This window comes from Phyllobates terribilis, unplaced genomic scaffold (genome assembly GCF_046119375.1).
Source record: "Phyllobates terribilis strain yellow unplaced genomic scaffold, ASM4611937v1 Scaffold_40__1_contigs__length_11209783, whole genome shotgun sequence".
Lineage (NCBI taxonomy): Eukaryota > Metazoa > Chordata > Amphibia > Anura > Dendrobatidae > Phyllobates > Phyllobates terribilis.
Window position 1 is genome coordinate 3879723 of NW_027362800.1, and position 12168 is coordinate 3891890.

At 45.1% G+C, this 12168-nt stretch overlaps 9 non-coding genes across 9 annotated transcripts; all 9 read right to left on the reverse strand.

Moving 5' to 3' along the window:
* Positions 1-754: 754 nt before the first annotated feature.
* LOC141187074 (U2 spliceosomal RNA) lies at positions 755-945 on the reverse strand. The gene has a single exon (XR_012261294.1). It is a non-coding gene; the product is annotated as a U2 spliceosomal RNA (small nuclear RNA).
* A 1122-nt stretch (positions 946-2067) lies between these two features.
* Positions 2068-2258, reverse strand: LOC141187075 (U2 spliceosomal RNA). Its single transcript, XR_012261295.1, has one exon. It is a non-coding gene; the product is annotated as a U2 spliceosomal RNA (small nuclear RNA).
* A 1117-nt stretch (positions 2259-3375) lies between these two features.
* LOC141184206 (U2 spliceosomal RNA) lies at positions 3376-3566 on the reverse strand. Its single transcript, XR_012258984.1, has one exon. It is a non-coding gene; the product is annotated as a U2 spliceosomal RNA (small nuclear RNA).
* A 1123-nt stretch (positions 3567-4689) lies between these two features.
* LOC141187077 (U2 spliceosomal RNA) lies at positions 4690-4880 on the reverse strand. The gene has a single exon (XR_012261296.1). It is a non-coding gene; the product is annotated as a U2 spliceosomal RNA (small nuclear RNA).
* Positions 4881-6002: 1122 nt separating this feature from the next.
* On the reverse strand, positions 6003-6193 carry LOC141187078 (U2 spliceosomal RNA). The gene has a single exon (XR_012261297.1). It is a non-coding gene; the product is annotated as a U2 spliceosomal RNA (small nuclear RNA).
* A 1113-nt stretch (positions 6194-7306) lies between these two features.
* On the reverse strand, positions 7307-7497 carry LOC141187079 (U2 spliceosomal RNA). The gene has a single exon (XR_012261298.1). It is a non-coding gene; the product is annotated as a U2 spliceosomal RNA (small nuclear RNA).
* A 1121-nt stretch (positions 7498-8618) lies between these two features.
* LOC141187080 (U2 spliceosomal RNA) lies at positions 8619-8809 on the reverse strand. The gene has a single exon (XR_012261299.1). It is a non-coding gene; the product is annotated as a U2 spliceosomal RNA (small nuclear RNA).
* A 1120-nt stretch (positions 8810-9929) lies between these two features.
* Positions 9930-10120, reverse strand: LOC141185008 (U2 spliceosomal RNA). The gene has a single exon (XR_012259710.1). It is a non-coding gene; the product is annotated as a U2 spliceosomal RNA (small nuclear RNA).
* A 1122-nt stretch (positions 10121-11242) lies between these two features.
* On the reverse strand, positions 11243-11433 carry LOC141187082 (U2 spliceosomal RNA). Its single transcript, XR_012261301.1, has one exon. It is a non-coding gene; the product is annotated as a U2 spliceosomal RNA (small nuclear RNA).
* Between the last annotated feature and the right edge of the window lie 735 nt (positions 11434-12168).

Genomic DNA, 12168 nt, shown 5'->3' on the forward strand with positions numbered 1-12168 from the left:
GGCTGCTGCTGTGCGCAGGTATATAAAGGCTCAGAGCCTATTATGACACGCGCAGCCAGCGTTCCATTGCCACATTCCGTCTACTGCAGGCAGGATACCTGGATGGCTGAATGTCACTGAGAAGCTCACAGAGACCGCCATAAGCAACAGTTTAAAAGAATGCCACAGACTAATCAACCAAACTTTTTGGGTTGATTTATATTTTATAGTCTGCAGGCATTAAATGAAAGAAGTCAGTGTTCCAGCAGAGGGAGACAACGTTTCAGAAAAGGCATTGTAGCAAACCAAAAAAGAAATTTTAAGCGCAGCAGAGTAACCAGCTCACATACCTGTTAGCTCAGGTGAGCTTAAAAGGCTGCTGTTGATAACAAGGGCATTTGCTAAATAGATGGTGTGTGTGCAACAATATACTGAAAGGTCAATTATATTGTGCAGCTTATCTCACCACCTGTAGTTATTTAGGTGAAAGCTCCAAAATGCTTGCCTAATATGTCTGTTTATCCAAAAGGAAGTATAGAGGGAGAGCTAGATAGATAGCATTGCATTACATTACATTACATGGCAATGCAATGCACAGTTGCTGAAGTTGAACCAAAATGAGCTTGTCATCTGGCTTCTGCAACTTTTAACATGAAAATTCCAATGAGGAGAAGAAAAGCAAAGCCAAAGAATCCATCCCAAAATCCGACAAACAAGCAAAATGAACAAAAAGCATTGAATTCAATTCTTTCTGATTTTAGAAACTGCATTAAAGAAGGGGTGCACCGGTCCTGGAGATACTGCAATACCAGGTCAATGCGTGGAGTGGACAGAGCAAGCTCTTTTTCCATCTCCCTGTTCTAAAAATCCATTTAATATATGGTCCCCAGATAGGGGACGTATCAGATATTAAACTGATAAGAACAGATACTACACTTGATCTTAGCCAAAAGGCCGAGAAGCGATAACCAGAATTGGTTTCCGACTACGGTGCCACCCAAGGATTCTGAAAAGTCCATTTGTGGAGATGGCCACCTGGACTCCCGTTAAGAAGACATGCTGTCAACCTCTAGATCCCTCACATGCCTGCACTTTTCGGCTTGCTGCTGCTGCAATCCACGCGTTTTAGATCTGCATAACTCCACCTCTTTTAGCACAGTACCCTCAACCCCCGGCTGTTCCCACCCGCCTCAACACCGTTGGAAGGGAGGAGAACCAATTAAGGCGGGGGGGGGGGGTGGAACGAGCAGCTGTCTACCCTTAGCAGGAGGGTTGCTGATTAATTACCTCTCCTGCTGCTGCTGCTGCTGGCTGTCCAGCAGCAGACTGAAGGTGGCTGCTGCTGTGCGCAGGTATATAAAGGCTCAGAGCCTATTATGACACGCGCAGCCAGCGTTCCATTGCCACATTCCGTCTACTGCAGGCGGGATACCTGGATGGCTGAATGTCACTGAGAAGCTCACAGAGACCGCCATAAGCAACAGTTTAAAAGAATGCCACAGACTAATCAACCAAACTTTTTGGGTTGGTTTCTCTTTTATAGTCTGCAGGCATTAAATGAAAGAAGTCAGTGTTCCAGCAGAGGGAGACAACGTTTCAGAAAAGGCATTGTAGCAAACCAAAAAAGAAATTTTAAGCGCAGCAGAATAACCAGCTCACATACCTGTTAGCTCAGGTGAGTTTAAAAGGCTGCTGTTGATAACAAGGGCATTTGCTAAATAGATGGTGTGTGTGCAACAATATACTGAAAGGTCAATTATATTGTGCAGCTTATCTCACCACCTGTAGTTATTTAGGTGAAAGCTCCAAAATGCTTGCCTAATATGTCTGTTTATCCAAAAGGAAGTATAGAGGGAGAGCTAGATAGATAGCATTGCATTACATTACATTACATGGCAATGCAATGCACAGTTGCTGAAGTTGAACCAAAATGAGCTTGTCATCTGGCTTCTGCAACTTTTAACATGAAAAATCCAATGAGGAGAAGAAAAGCAAAGCCAAAGAGTCCATCCCAAAATCCGACAAACAAGCAAAATGAACAAAAAGCATTGAATTCAATTCTTTCTGATTTTAGAAACTGCATTAAAGAAGGGGTGCACCGGTCCTGGAGATACTGCAATACCAGGTCAATGCGTGGAGTGGACAGAGCAAGCTCTTTTTCCATCTCCCTGTTCTAAAAATCCATTTAATATATGGTCCCCAGATAGGGGACGTATCAGATATTAAACTGATAAGAACAGATACTACACTTGATCTTAGCCAAAAGGCCGAGAAGCGATAACCAGAATTGGTTTCCGACTACGGTGCCACCCAAGGATTCTGAAAAGTCCATTTGTGGAGATGGCCACCTGGACTCCCGTTAAGAAGACATGCTGTCAACCTCTAGATCCCTCACATGCCTGCACTTTTCGGCTTGCTGCTGCTGCAATCCACGCGTTTTAGATCTGCATAACTCCACCTCTTTTAGCACAGTACCCTCAACCCCCGGCTGTTCCCACCCGCCTCAACACCGTTGGAAGGGAGGAGAACCAATTAAGGCGGGGGGGGGGGGGTGGAACGAGCAGCTGTCTACCCTTAGCAGGAGGGTTGCTGATTAATTACCTCTCCTGCTGCTGCTGGCTGTCCAGCAGCAGACTGAAGGTGGCTGCTGCTGTGCGCAGGTATATAAAGGCTCAGAGCCTATTATGACACGCGCAGCCAGCGTTCCATTGCCACATTCCGTCTACTGCAGGCGGGATACCTGGATGGCTGAATGTCACTGAGAAGCTCACAGAGACCGCCATAAGCAACAGTTTAAAAGAATGCCACAGACTAATCAACCAAACTTTTTGGGTTGGTTTCTCTTTTATAGTCTGCAGGCATTAAATGAAAGAAGTCAGTGTTCCAGCAGAGGGAGACAACGTTTCAGAAAAGGCATTGTAGCAAACCAAAAAAGAAATTTTAAGCGCAGCAGAGTAACCAGCTCACATACCTGTTAGCTCAGGTGAGTTTAAAACGCTGCTGTTGATAACAAGGGCATTTGCTAAATAGATGGTGTGTGTGCAACAATATACTGAAAGGTCAATTATATTGTGCAGCTTATCTCACCACCTGTAGTTATTTAGGTGAAAGCTCCAAAATGCTTGCCTAATATGTCTGTTTATCCAAAAGGAAGTATAGAGGGAGAGCTAGATAGATAGCATTGCATTATATTACATTACATGGCAATGCAATGCACAGTTGCTGAAGTTGAACCAAAATGAGCTTGTCATCTGGCTTCTGCAACTTTTAACATGAAAAATCCAATGAGGAGAAAAAAAGCAAAGCCAAAGAATCCATCCCAAAATCCGACAAACAAGCAAAATGAACAAAAAGCATTGAATTCAATTCTTTCTGATTTTAGAAACTGCATTAAAGAAGGGCTGCACCGGTCCTGGAGATACTGCAATACCAGGTCAATGCGTGGAGTGGACAGAGCAAGCTCTTTTTCCATCTCCCTGTTCTAAAAATCCATTTAATATATGGTCCCCAGATAGGGGACGTATCAGATATTAAACTGATAAGAACAGATACTACACTTGATCTTAGCCAAAAGGCCGAGAAGCGATAACCAGAATTGGTTTCCGACTACGGTGCCACCCAAGGATTCTGAAAAGTCCATTTGTGGAGATGGCCACCTGGACTCCCGTTAAGAAGACATGCTGTCAACCTCTAGATCCCTCACATGCCTGCACTTTTCGGCTTGCTGCTGCTGCAATCCACGCGTTTTAGATCTGCATAACTCCACCTCTTTTAGCACAGTACCCTCAACCCCCGGCTGTTCCCACCCGCCTCAACACCGTTGGAAGGGAGGAGAACCAATTAAGGCGGGGGGGGGGGGGTGGAACGAGCAGCTGTCTACCCTTAGCAGGAGGGTTGCTGATTAATTACCTCTCCTGCTTCTGCTGCTGCTGGCTGTCCAGCAGCAGACTGAAGGTGGCTGCTGCTGTGCGCAGGTATATAAAGGCTCAGAGCCTATTATGACACGCGCAGCCAGCGTTCCATTGCCACATTCCGTCTACTGCAGGCGGGATACCTGGATGGCTGAATGTCACTGAGAAGCTCACAGAGACCGCCATAAGCAACAGTTTAAAAGAATGCCACAGACTAATCAACCAAACTTTTTGGGTTGGTTTCTCTTTTATAGTCTGCAGGCATTAAATGAAAGAAGTCAGTGTTCCAGCAGAGGGAGACAACGTTTCAGAAAAGGCATTGTAGCAAACCAATAAAGAAATTTTAAGCGCAGCAGAGTAACCAGCTCACATACCTGTTAGCTCAGGTGAGTTTAAAAGGCTGCTGTTGATAACAAGGGCATTTGCTAAATAGATGGTGTGTGTGCAACAATATACTGAAAGGTCAATTATATTGTGCAGCTTATCTCACCACCTGTAGTTATTTAGGTGAAAGCTCCAAAATGCTTGCCTAATATGTCTGTTTATCCAAAAGGAAGTATAGAGGGAGAGCTAGATAGATAGCATTGCATTACATTACATTACATGGCAATGCAATGCACAGTTGCTGAAGTTGAACCAAAATGAGCTTGTCATCTGGCTTCTGCAACTTTTAACATGAAAAATCCAATGAGGAGAAGAAAAGCAAAGCCAAAGAGTCCATCCCAAAATCCGACAAACAAGCAAAATGAACAAAAAGCATTGAATTCAATTCTTTCTGATTTTAGAAACTGCATTAAAGAAGGGGTGCACCGGTCCTGGAGATACTGCAATACCAGGTCAATGCGTGGAGTGGACAGAGCAAGCTCTTTTTCCATCTCCCTGTTCTAAAAATCCATTTAATATATGGTCCCCAGATAGGGGACGTATCAGATATTAAACTGATAAGAACAGATACTACACTTGATCTTAGCCAAAAGGCCGAGAAGCGATAACCAGAATTGGTTTCCGACTACGGTACCACCCAAGGATTCTGAAAAGTCCATTTGTGGAGATGGCCACCTGGACTCCCGTTAAGAAGACATGCTGTCAACCTCTAGATCCCTCACATGCCTGCACTTTTCGGCTTGCTGCTGCTGCAATCCACGCGTTTTAGATCTGCATAACTCCACCTCTTTTAGCACAGTACCCTCAACCCCCGGCTGTTCCCACCCGCCTCAACACCGTTGGAAGGGAGGAGAACCAATAAAGGCGGGGGGGGGGGGTGGAACGAGCAGCTGTCTACCCTTAGCAGGAGGGTTGCTGATTAATTACCTCTCCTGCTGCTGCTGCTGCTGGCTGTCCAGCAGCAGACTGAAGGTGGCTGCTGCTGTGCGCAGGTATATAAAGGCTCAGAGCCTATTATGACACGCGCAGCCAGCGTTCCATTGCCACATTCCGTCTACTGCAGGCGGGATACCTGGATGGCTGAATGTCACTGAGAAGCTCACAGAGACCGCCATAAGCAACAGTTTAAAAGAATGCCACAGACTAATCAACCAAACTTTTTGGGTTGGTTTCTCTTTTATAGTCTGCAGGCATTAAATGAAAGAAGTCAGTGTTCCAGCAGAGGGAGACAACGTTTCAGAAAAGGCATTGTAGCAAACCAAAAAAGAAATTTTAAGCGCAGCAGAGTAACCAGCTCACATACCTGTTAGCTCAGGTGAGTTTAAAAGGCTGCTGTTGATAACAAGGGCATTTGCTAAATAGATGGTGTGTGTGCAACAATATACTGAAAGGTCAATTATATTGTGCAGCTTATCTCACCACCTGTAGTTATTTAGGTGAAAGCTCCAAAATGCTTGCCTAATATGTCTGTTTATCCAAAAGGAAGTATAGAGGGAGAGCTAGATAGATAGCATTGCATTACATTACATTACATGGCAATGCAATGCACAGTTGCTGAAGTTGAACCAAAATGAGCTTGTCATCTGGCTTCTGCAACTTTTAACATGAAAAATCCAATGAGGAGAAGAAAAGCAAAGCCAAAGAGTCCATCCCAAAATCCGACAAACAAGCAAAATGAACAAAAAGCATTGAATTCAATTCTTTCTGATTTTAGAAACTGCATTAAAGAAGGGGTGCACCGGTCCTGGAGATACTGCAATACCAGGTCAATGCGTGGAGTGGACAGAGCAAGCTCTTTTTCCATCTCCCTGTTCTAAAAATCCATTTAATATATGGTCCCCAGATAGGGGACGTATCAGATATTAAACTGATAAGAACAGATACTACACTTGATCTTAGCCAAAAGGCCGAGAAGCGATAACCAGAATTGGTTTCCGACTACGGTGCCACCCAAGGATTCTGAAAAGTCCATTTGTGGAGATGGCCAGCTGGACTCCCGTTAAGAAGACATGCTGTCAACCTCTAGATCCCTCACATGCCTGCACTTTTCGGCTTGCTGCTGCTGCAATCCACGCGTTTTAGATCTGCATAACTCCACCTCTTTTAGCACAGTACCCTCAACCCCCGGCTGTTCCCACCCGCCTCAACACTGTTGGAAGGGAGGAGAACCAATTAAGGCAGGGGGGGGTGGAACGAGCAGCTGTCTACCCTTAGCAGGAGGGTTGCTGATTAATTACCTCTCCTGCTGCTGCTGGCTGTCCAGCAGCAGACTGAAGGTGGCTGCTGCTGTGCGCAGGTATATAAAGGCTCAGAGCCTATTATGACACGCGCAGCCAGCGTTCCATTGCCACATTCCGTCTACTGCAGGCGGGATACCTGGATGGCTGAATGTCACTGAGAAGCTCACAGAGACCGCCATAAGCAACAGTTTAAAAGAATGCCACAGACTAATCAACCAAACTTTTTGGGTTGGTTTCTCTTTTATAGTCTGCAGGCATTAAATGAAAGAAGTCAGTGTTCCAGCAGAGGGAGACAACGTTTCAGAAAAGGCATTGTAGCAAACCAAAAAAGAAATTTTAAGCGCAGCAGAGTAACCAGCTCACATACCTGTTAGCTCAGGTGAGTTTAAAAGGCTGCTGTTGATAACAAGGGCATTTGCTAAATAGATGGTGTGTGTGCAACAATATACTGAAAGGTCAATTATATTGTGCAGCTTATCTCACCACCTGTAGTTATTTAGGTGAAAGCTCCAAAATGCTTGCCTAATATGTCTGTTTATCCAAAAGGAAGTATAGAGGGAGAGCTAGATAGATAGCATTGCATTACATTACATTACATGGCAATGCAATGCACAGTTGCTGAAGTTGAACCAAAATGAGCTTGTCATCTGGCTTCTGCAACTTTTAACATGAAAAATCCAATGAGGAGAAGAAAAGCAAAGCCAAAGAGTCCATCCCAAAATCCGACAAACAAGCAAAATGAACAAAAAGCATTGAATTCAATTCTTTCTGATTTTAGAAACTGCATTAAAGAAGGGGTGCACCGGTCCTGGAGATACTGCAATACCAGGTCAATGCGTGGAGTGGACAGAGCAAGCTCTTTTTCCATCTCCCTGTTCTAAAAATCCATTTAATATATGGTCCCCAGATAGGGGACGTATCAGATATTAAACTGATAAGAACAGATACTACACTTGATCTTAGCCAAAAGGCCGAGAAGCGATAACCAGAATTGGTTTCCGACTACGGTGCCACCCAAGGATTCTGAAAAGTCCATTTGTGGAGATGGCCACCTGGACTCCCGTTAAGAAGACATGCTGTCAACCTCTAGATCCCTCACATGCCTGCACTTTTCGGCTTGCTGCTGCTGCAATCCACGCGTTTTAGATCTGCATAACTCCACCTCTTTTAGCACAGTACCCTCAACCCCCGGCTGTTCCCACCCGCCTCAACACCGTTGGAAGGGAGGAGAACCAATTAAGGCGGGGGGGGGGGTGGAACGAGCAGCTGTCTACCCTTAGCAGGAGGGTTGCTGATTAATTACCTCTCCTGCTGCTGCTGCTGCTGGCTGTCCAGCAGCAGACTGAAGGTGGCTGCTGCTGTGCGCAGGTATATAAAGGCTCAGAGCCTATTATGACACGCGCAGCCAGCGTTCCATTGCCACATTCCGTCTACTGCAGGCGGGATACCTGGATGGCTGAATGTCACTGAGAAGCTCACAGAGACCGCCATAAGCAACAGTTTAAAAGAATGCCACAGACTAATCAACCAAACTTTTTGGGTAGGTTTCTCTTTTATAGTCTGCAGGCATTAAATGAAAGAAGTCAGTGTTCCAGCAGAGGGAGACAACGTTTCAGAAAAGGCATTGTAGCAAACCAAAAAAGAAATTTTAAGCGCAGCAGAGTAACCAGCTCACATACCTGTTAGCTCAGGTGAGTTTAAAAGGCTGCTGTTGATAACAAGGGCATTTGCTAAATAGATGGTGTGTGTGCAACAATATACTGAAAGGTCAATTATATTGTGCAGCTTATCTCACCACCTGTAGTTATTTAGGTGAAAGCTCCAAAATGCATGCCTAATATGTCTGTTTATCCAAAAGGAAGTATAGAGGGAGAGCTAGATAGATAGCATTGCATTACATTACATTACATGGCAATGCAATGCACAGTTGCTGAAGTTGAACCAAAATGAGCTTGTCATCTGGCTTCTGCAACTTTTAACATGAAAAATCCAATGAGGAGAAGAAAAGCAAAGCCAAAGAGTCCATCCCAAAATCCGACAAACAAGCAAAATGAACAAAAAGCATTGAATTCAATTCTTTCTGATTTTAGAAACTGCATTAAAGAAGGGGTGCACCGGTCCTGGAGATACTGCAATACCAGGTCAATGCGTGGAGTGGACAGAGCAAGCTCTTTTTCCATCTCCCTGTTCTAAAAATCCATTTAATATATGGTCCCCAGATAGGGGACGTATCAGATATTAAACTGATAAGAACAGATACTACACTTGATCTTAGCCAAAAGGCCGAGAAGCGATAACCAGAATTGGTTTCCGACTACGGTGCCACCCAAGGATTCTGAAAAGTCCATTTGTGGAGATGGCCACCTGGACTCCCGTTAAGAAGACATGCTGTCAACCTCTAGATCCCTCACATGCCTGCACTTTTCGGCTTGCTGCTGCTGCAATCCACGCGTTTTAGATCTGCATAACTCCACCTCTTTTAGCACAGTACCCTCAACCCCCGGCTGTTCCCACCCGCCTCAACACCGTTGGAAGGGAGGAGAACCAATTAAGGCGGGGGGGGGGTGGAACGAGCAGCTGTCTACCCTTAGCAGGAGGGTTGCTGATTAATTACCTCTCCTGCTGCTGCTGCTGCTGGCTGTCCAGCAGCAGACTGAAGGTGGCTGCTGCTGTGCGCAGGTATATAAAGGCTCAGAGCCTATTATGACACGCGCAGCCAGCGTTCCATTGCCACATTCCGTCTACTGCAGGCGGGATACCTGGATGGCTGAATGTCACTGAGAAGCTCACAGAGACCGCCATAAGCAACAGTTTAAAAGAATGCCACAGACTAATCAACCAAACTTTTTGGGTTGGTTTCTCTTTTATAGTCTGCAGGCATTAAATGAAAGAAGTCAGTGTTCCAGCAGAGGGAGACAACGTTTCAGAAAAGGCATTGTAGCAAACCAAAAAAGAAATTTTAAGCGCAGCAGAGTAACCAGCTCACATACCTGTTAGCTCAGGTGAGTTTAAAAGGCTGCTGTTGATAACAAGGGCATTTGCTAAATAGATGGTGTGTGTGCAACAATATACTGAAAGGTCAATTATATTGTGCAGCTTATCTCACCACCTGTAGTTATTTAGGTGAAAGCTCCAAAATGCTTGCCTAATATGTCTGTTTATCCAAAAGGAAGTATAGAGGGAGAGCTAGATAGATAGCATTGCATTACATTACATTACATGGCAATGCAATGCACAGTTGCTGAAGTTGAACCAAAATGAGCTTGTCATCTGGCTTCTGCAACTTTTAACATGAAAAATCCAATGAGGAGAAGAAAAGCAAAGCCAAAGAGTCCATCCCAAAATCCGACAAACAAGCAACATGAACAAAAAGCATTGAATTCAATTCTTTCTGATTTTAGAAACTGCATTAAAGAAGGGGTGCACCGTTCCTGGAGATACTGCAATACCAGGTCAATGCGTGGAGTGGACAGAGCAAGCTCTTTTTCCATCTCCCTGTTCTAAAAATCCATTTAATATATGGTCCCCAGATAGGGGACGTATCAGATATTAAACTGATAAGAACAGATACTACACTTGATCTTAGCCAAAAGGCCGAGAAGCGATAACCAGAATTGGTTTCCGACTACGGTGCCACCCAAGGATTCTGAAAAGTCCATTTGTGGAGATGGCCACCTGGACTCCCGTTAAGAAGACATGCTGTCAACCTCTAGATCCCTCACATGCCTGCACTTTTCGGCTTGCTGCTGCTGCAATCCACGCGTTTTAGATCTGCATAACTCCACCTCTTTTAGCACAGTACCCTCAACCCCCGGCTGTTCCCACCCGCCTCAACACCGTTGGAAGGGAGGAGAACCAATTAAGGCGGGGGGGGGGGGTGGAACGAGCAGCTGTCTACCCTTAGCAGGAGGGTTGCTGATTAATTACCTCTCCTGCTGCTGCTGCTGCTGGCTGTCCAGCAGCAGACTGAAGGTGGCTGCTGCTGTGCGCAGGTATATAAAAGCTCAGAGCCTATTATGACACGCGCAGCCAGCGTTCCATTGCCACATTCCGTCTACTGCAGGCGGGATACCTGGATGGCTGAATGTCACTGAGAAGTTCACAGAGACCGCCATAAGCAACAGTTTAAAAGAATGCCACAGACTAATCAACCAAACTTTTTGGGTTGGTTTCTCTTTTATAGTCTGCAGGCATTAAATGAAAGAAGTCAGTGTTCCAGCAGAGGGAGACAACGTTTCAGAAAAGGCATTGTAGCAAACCAAAAAAGAAATTTTAAGCGCAGCAGAGTAACCAGCTCACATACCTGTTAGCTCAGGTGAGTTTAAAAGGCTGCTGTTGATAACAAGGGCATTTGCTAAATAGATGGTGTGTGTGCAACAATATACTGAAAGGTCAATTATATTGTGCAGCTTATCTCACCACCTGTAGTTATTTAGGTGAAAGCTCCAAAATGCTTGCCTAATATGTCTGTTTATCCAAAAGGAAGTATAGAGGGAGAGCTAGATAGATAGCATTGCATTACATTACATTACATGGCAATGCAATGCACAGTTGCTGAAGTTGAACCAAAATGAGCTTGTCATCTGGCTTCTGCAACTTTTAACATGAAAAATCCAATGAGGAGAAGAAAAGCAAAGCCAAAGAGTCCATCCCAAAATCCGACAAACAAGCAAAATGAACAAAAAGCATTGAATTCAATTCTTTCTGATTTTAGAAACTGCATTAAAGAAGGGGTGCACCGGTCCTGGAGATACTGCAATACCAGGTCAATGCGTGGAGTGGACAGAGCAAGCTCTTTTTCCATCTCCCTGTTCTAAAAATCCATTTAATATATGGTCCCCAGATAGGGGACGTATCAGATATTAAACTGATAAGAACAGATACTACACTTGATCTTAGCCAAAAGGCCGAGAAGCGATAACCAGAATTGGTTTCCGACTACGGTGCCACCCAAGGATTCTGAAAAGTCCATTTGTGGAGATGGCCACCTGGACTCCCGTTAAGAAGACATGCTGTCAACCTCTAGATCCCTCACATGCCTGCACTTTTCGGCTTGCTGCTGCTGCAATCCACGCGTTTTAGATCTGCATAACTCCACCTCTTTTAGCACAGTACCCTCAACCCCCGGCTGTTCCCACCCGCCTCAACACCGTTGGAAGGGAGGAGAACCAATTAAGGCGGGGGGGGGGTGGAACGAGCAGCTGTCTACCCTTAGCAGGAGGGTTGCTGATTAATTACCTCTCCTGCTGCTGCTGCTGCTGGCTGTCCAGCAGCAGACTGAAGGTGGCTGCTGCTGTGCGCAGGTATATAAAGGCTCAGAGCCTATTATGACACGCGCAGCCAGCGTTCCATTGCCACATTCCGTCTACTGCAGGCGGGATACCTGGATGGCTGAATGTCACTGAGAAGCTCACAGAGACCGCCATAAGCAACAGTTTAAAAGAATGCCACAGACTAATCAACCAAACTTTTTGGGTTGGTTTCTCTTTTATAGTCTGCAGGCATTAAATGAAAGAAGTCAGTGTTCCAGCAGAGGGAGACAACGTTTCAGAAAAGGCATTGTAGCAAACCAAAAAAGAAATTTTAAGCGCAGCAGAGTAACCAGCTCACATACCTGTTAGCTCAGGTGAGTTTAAAAGGCTGCTGTTGATAAC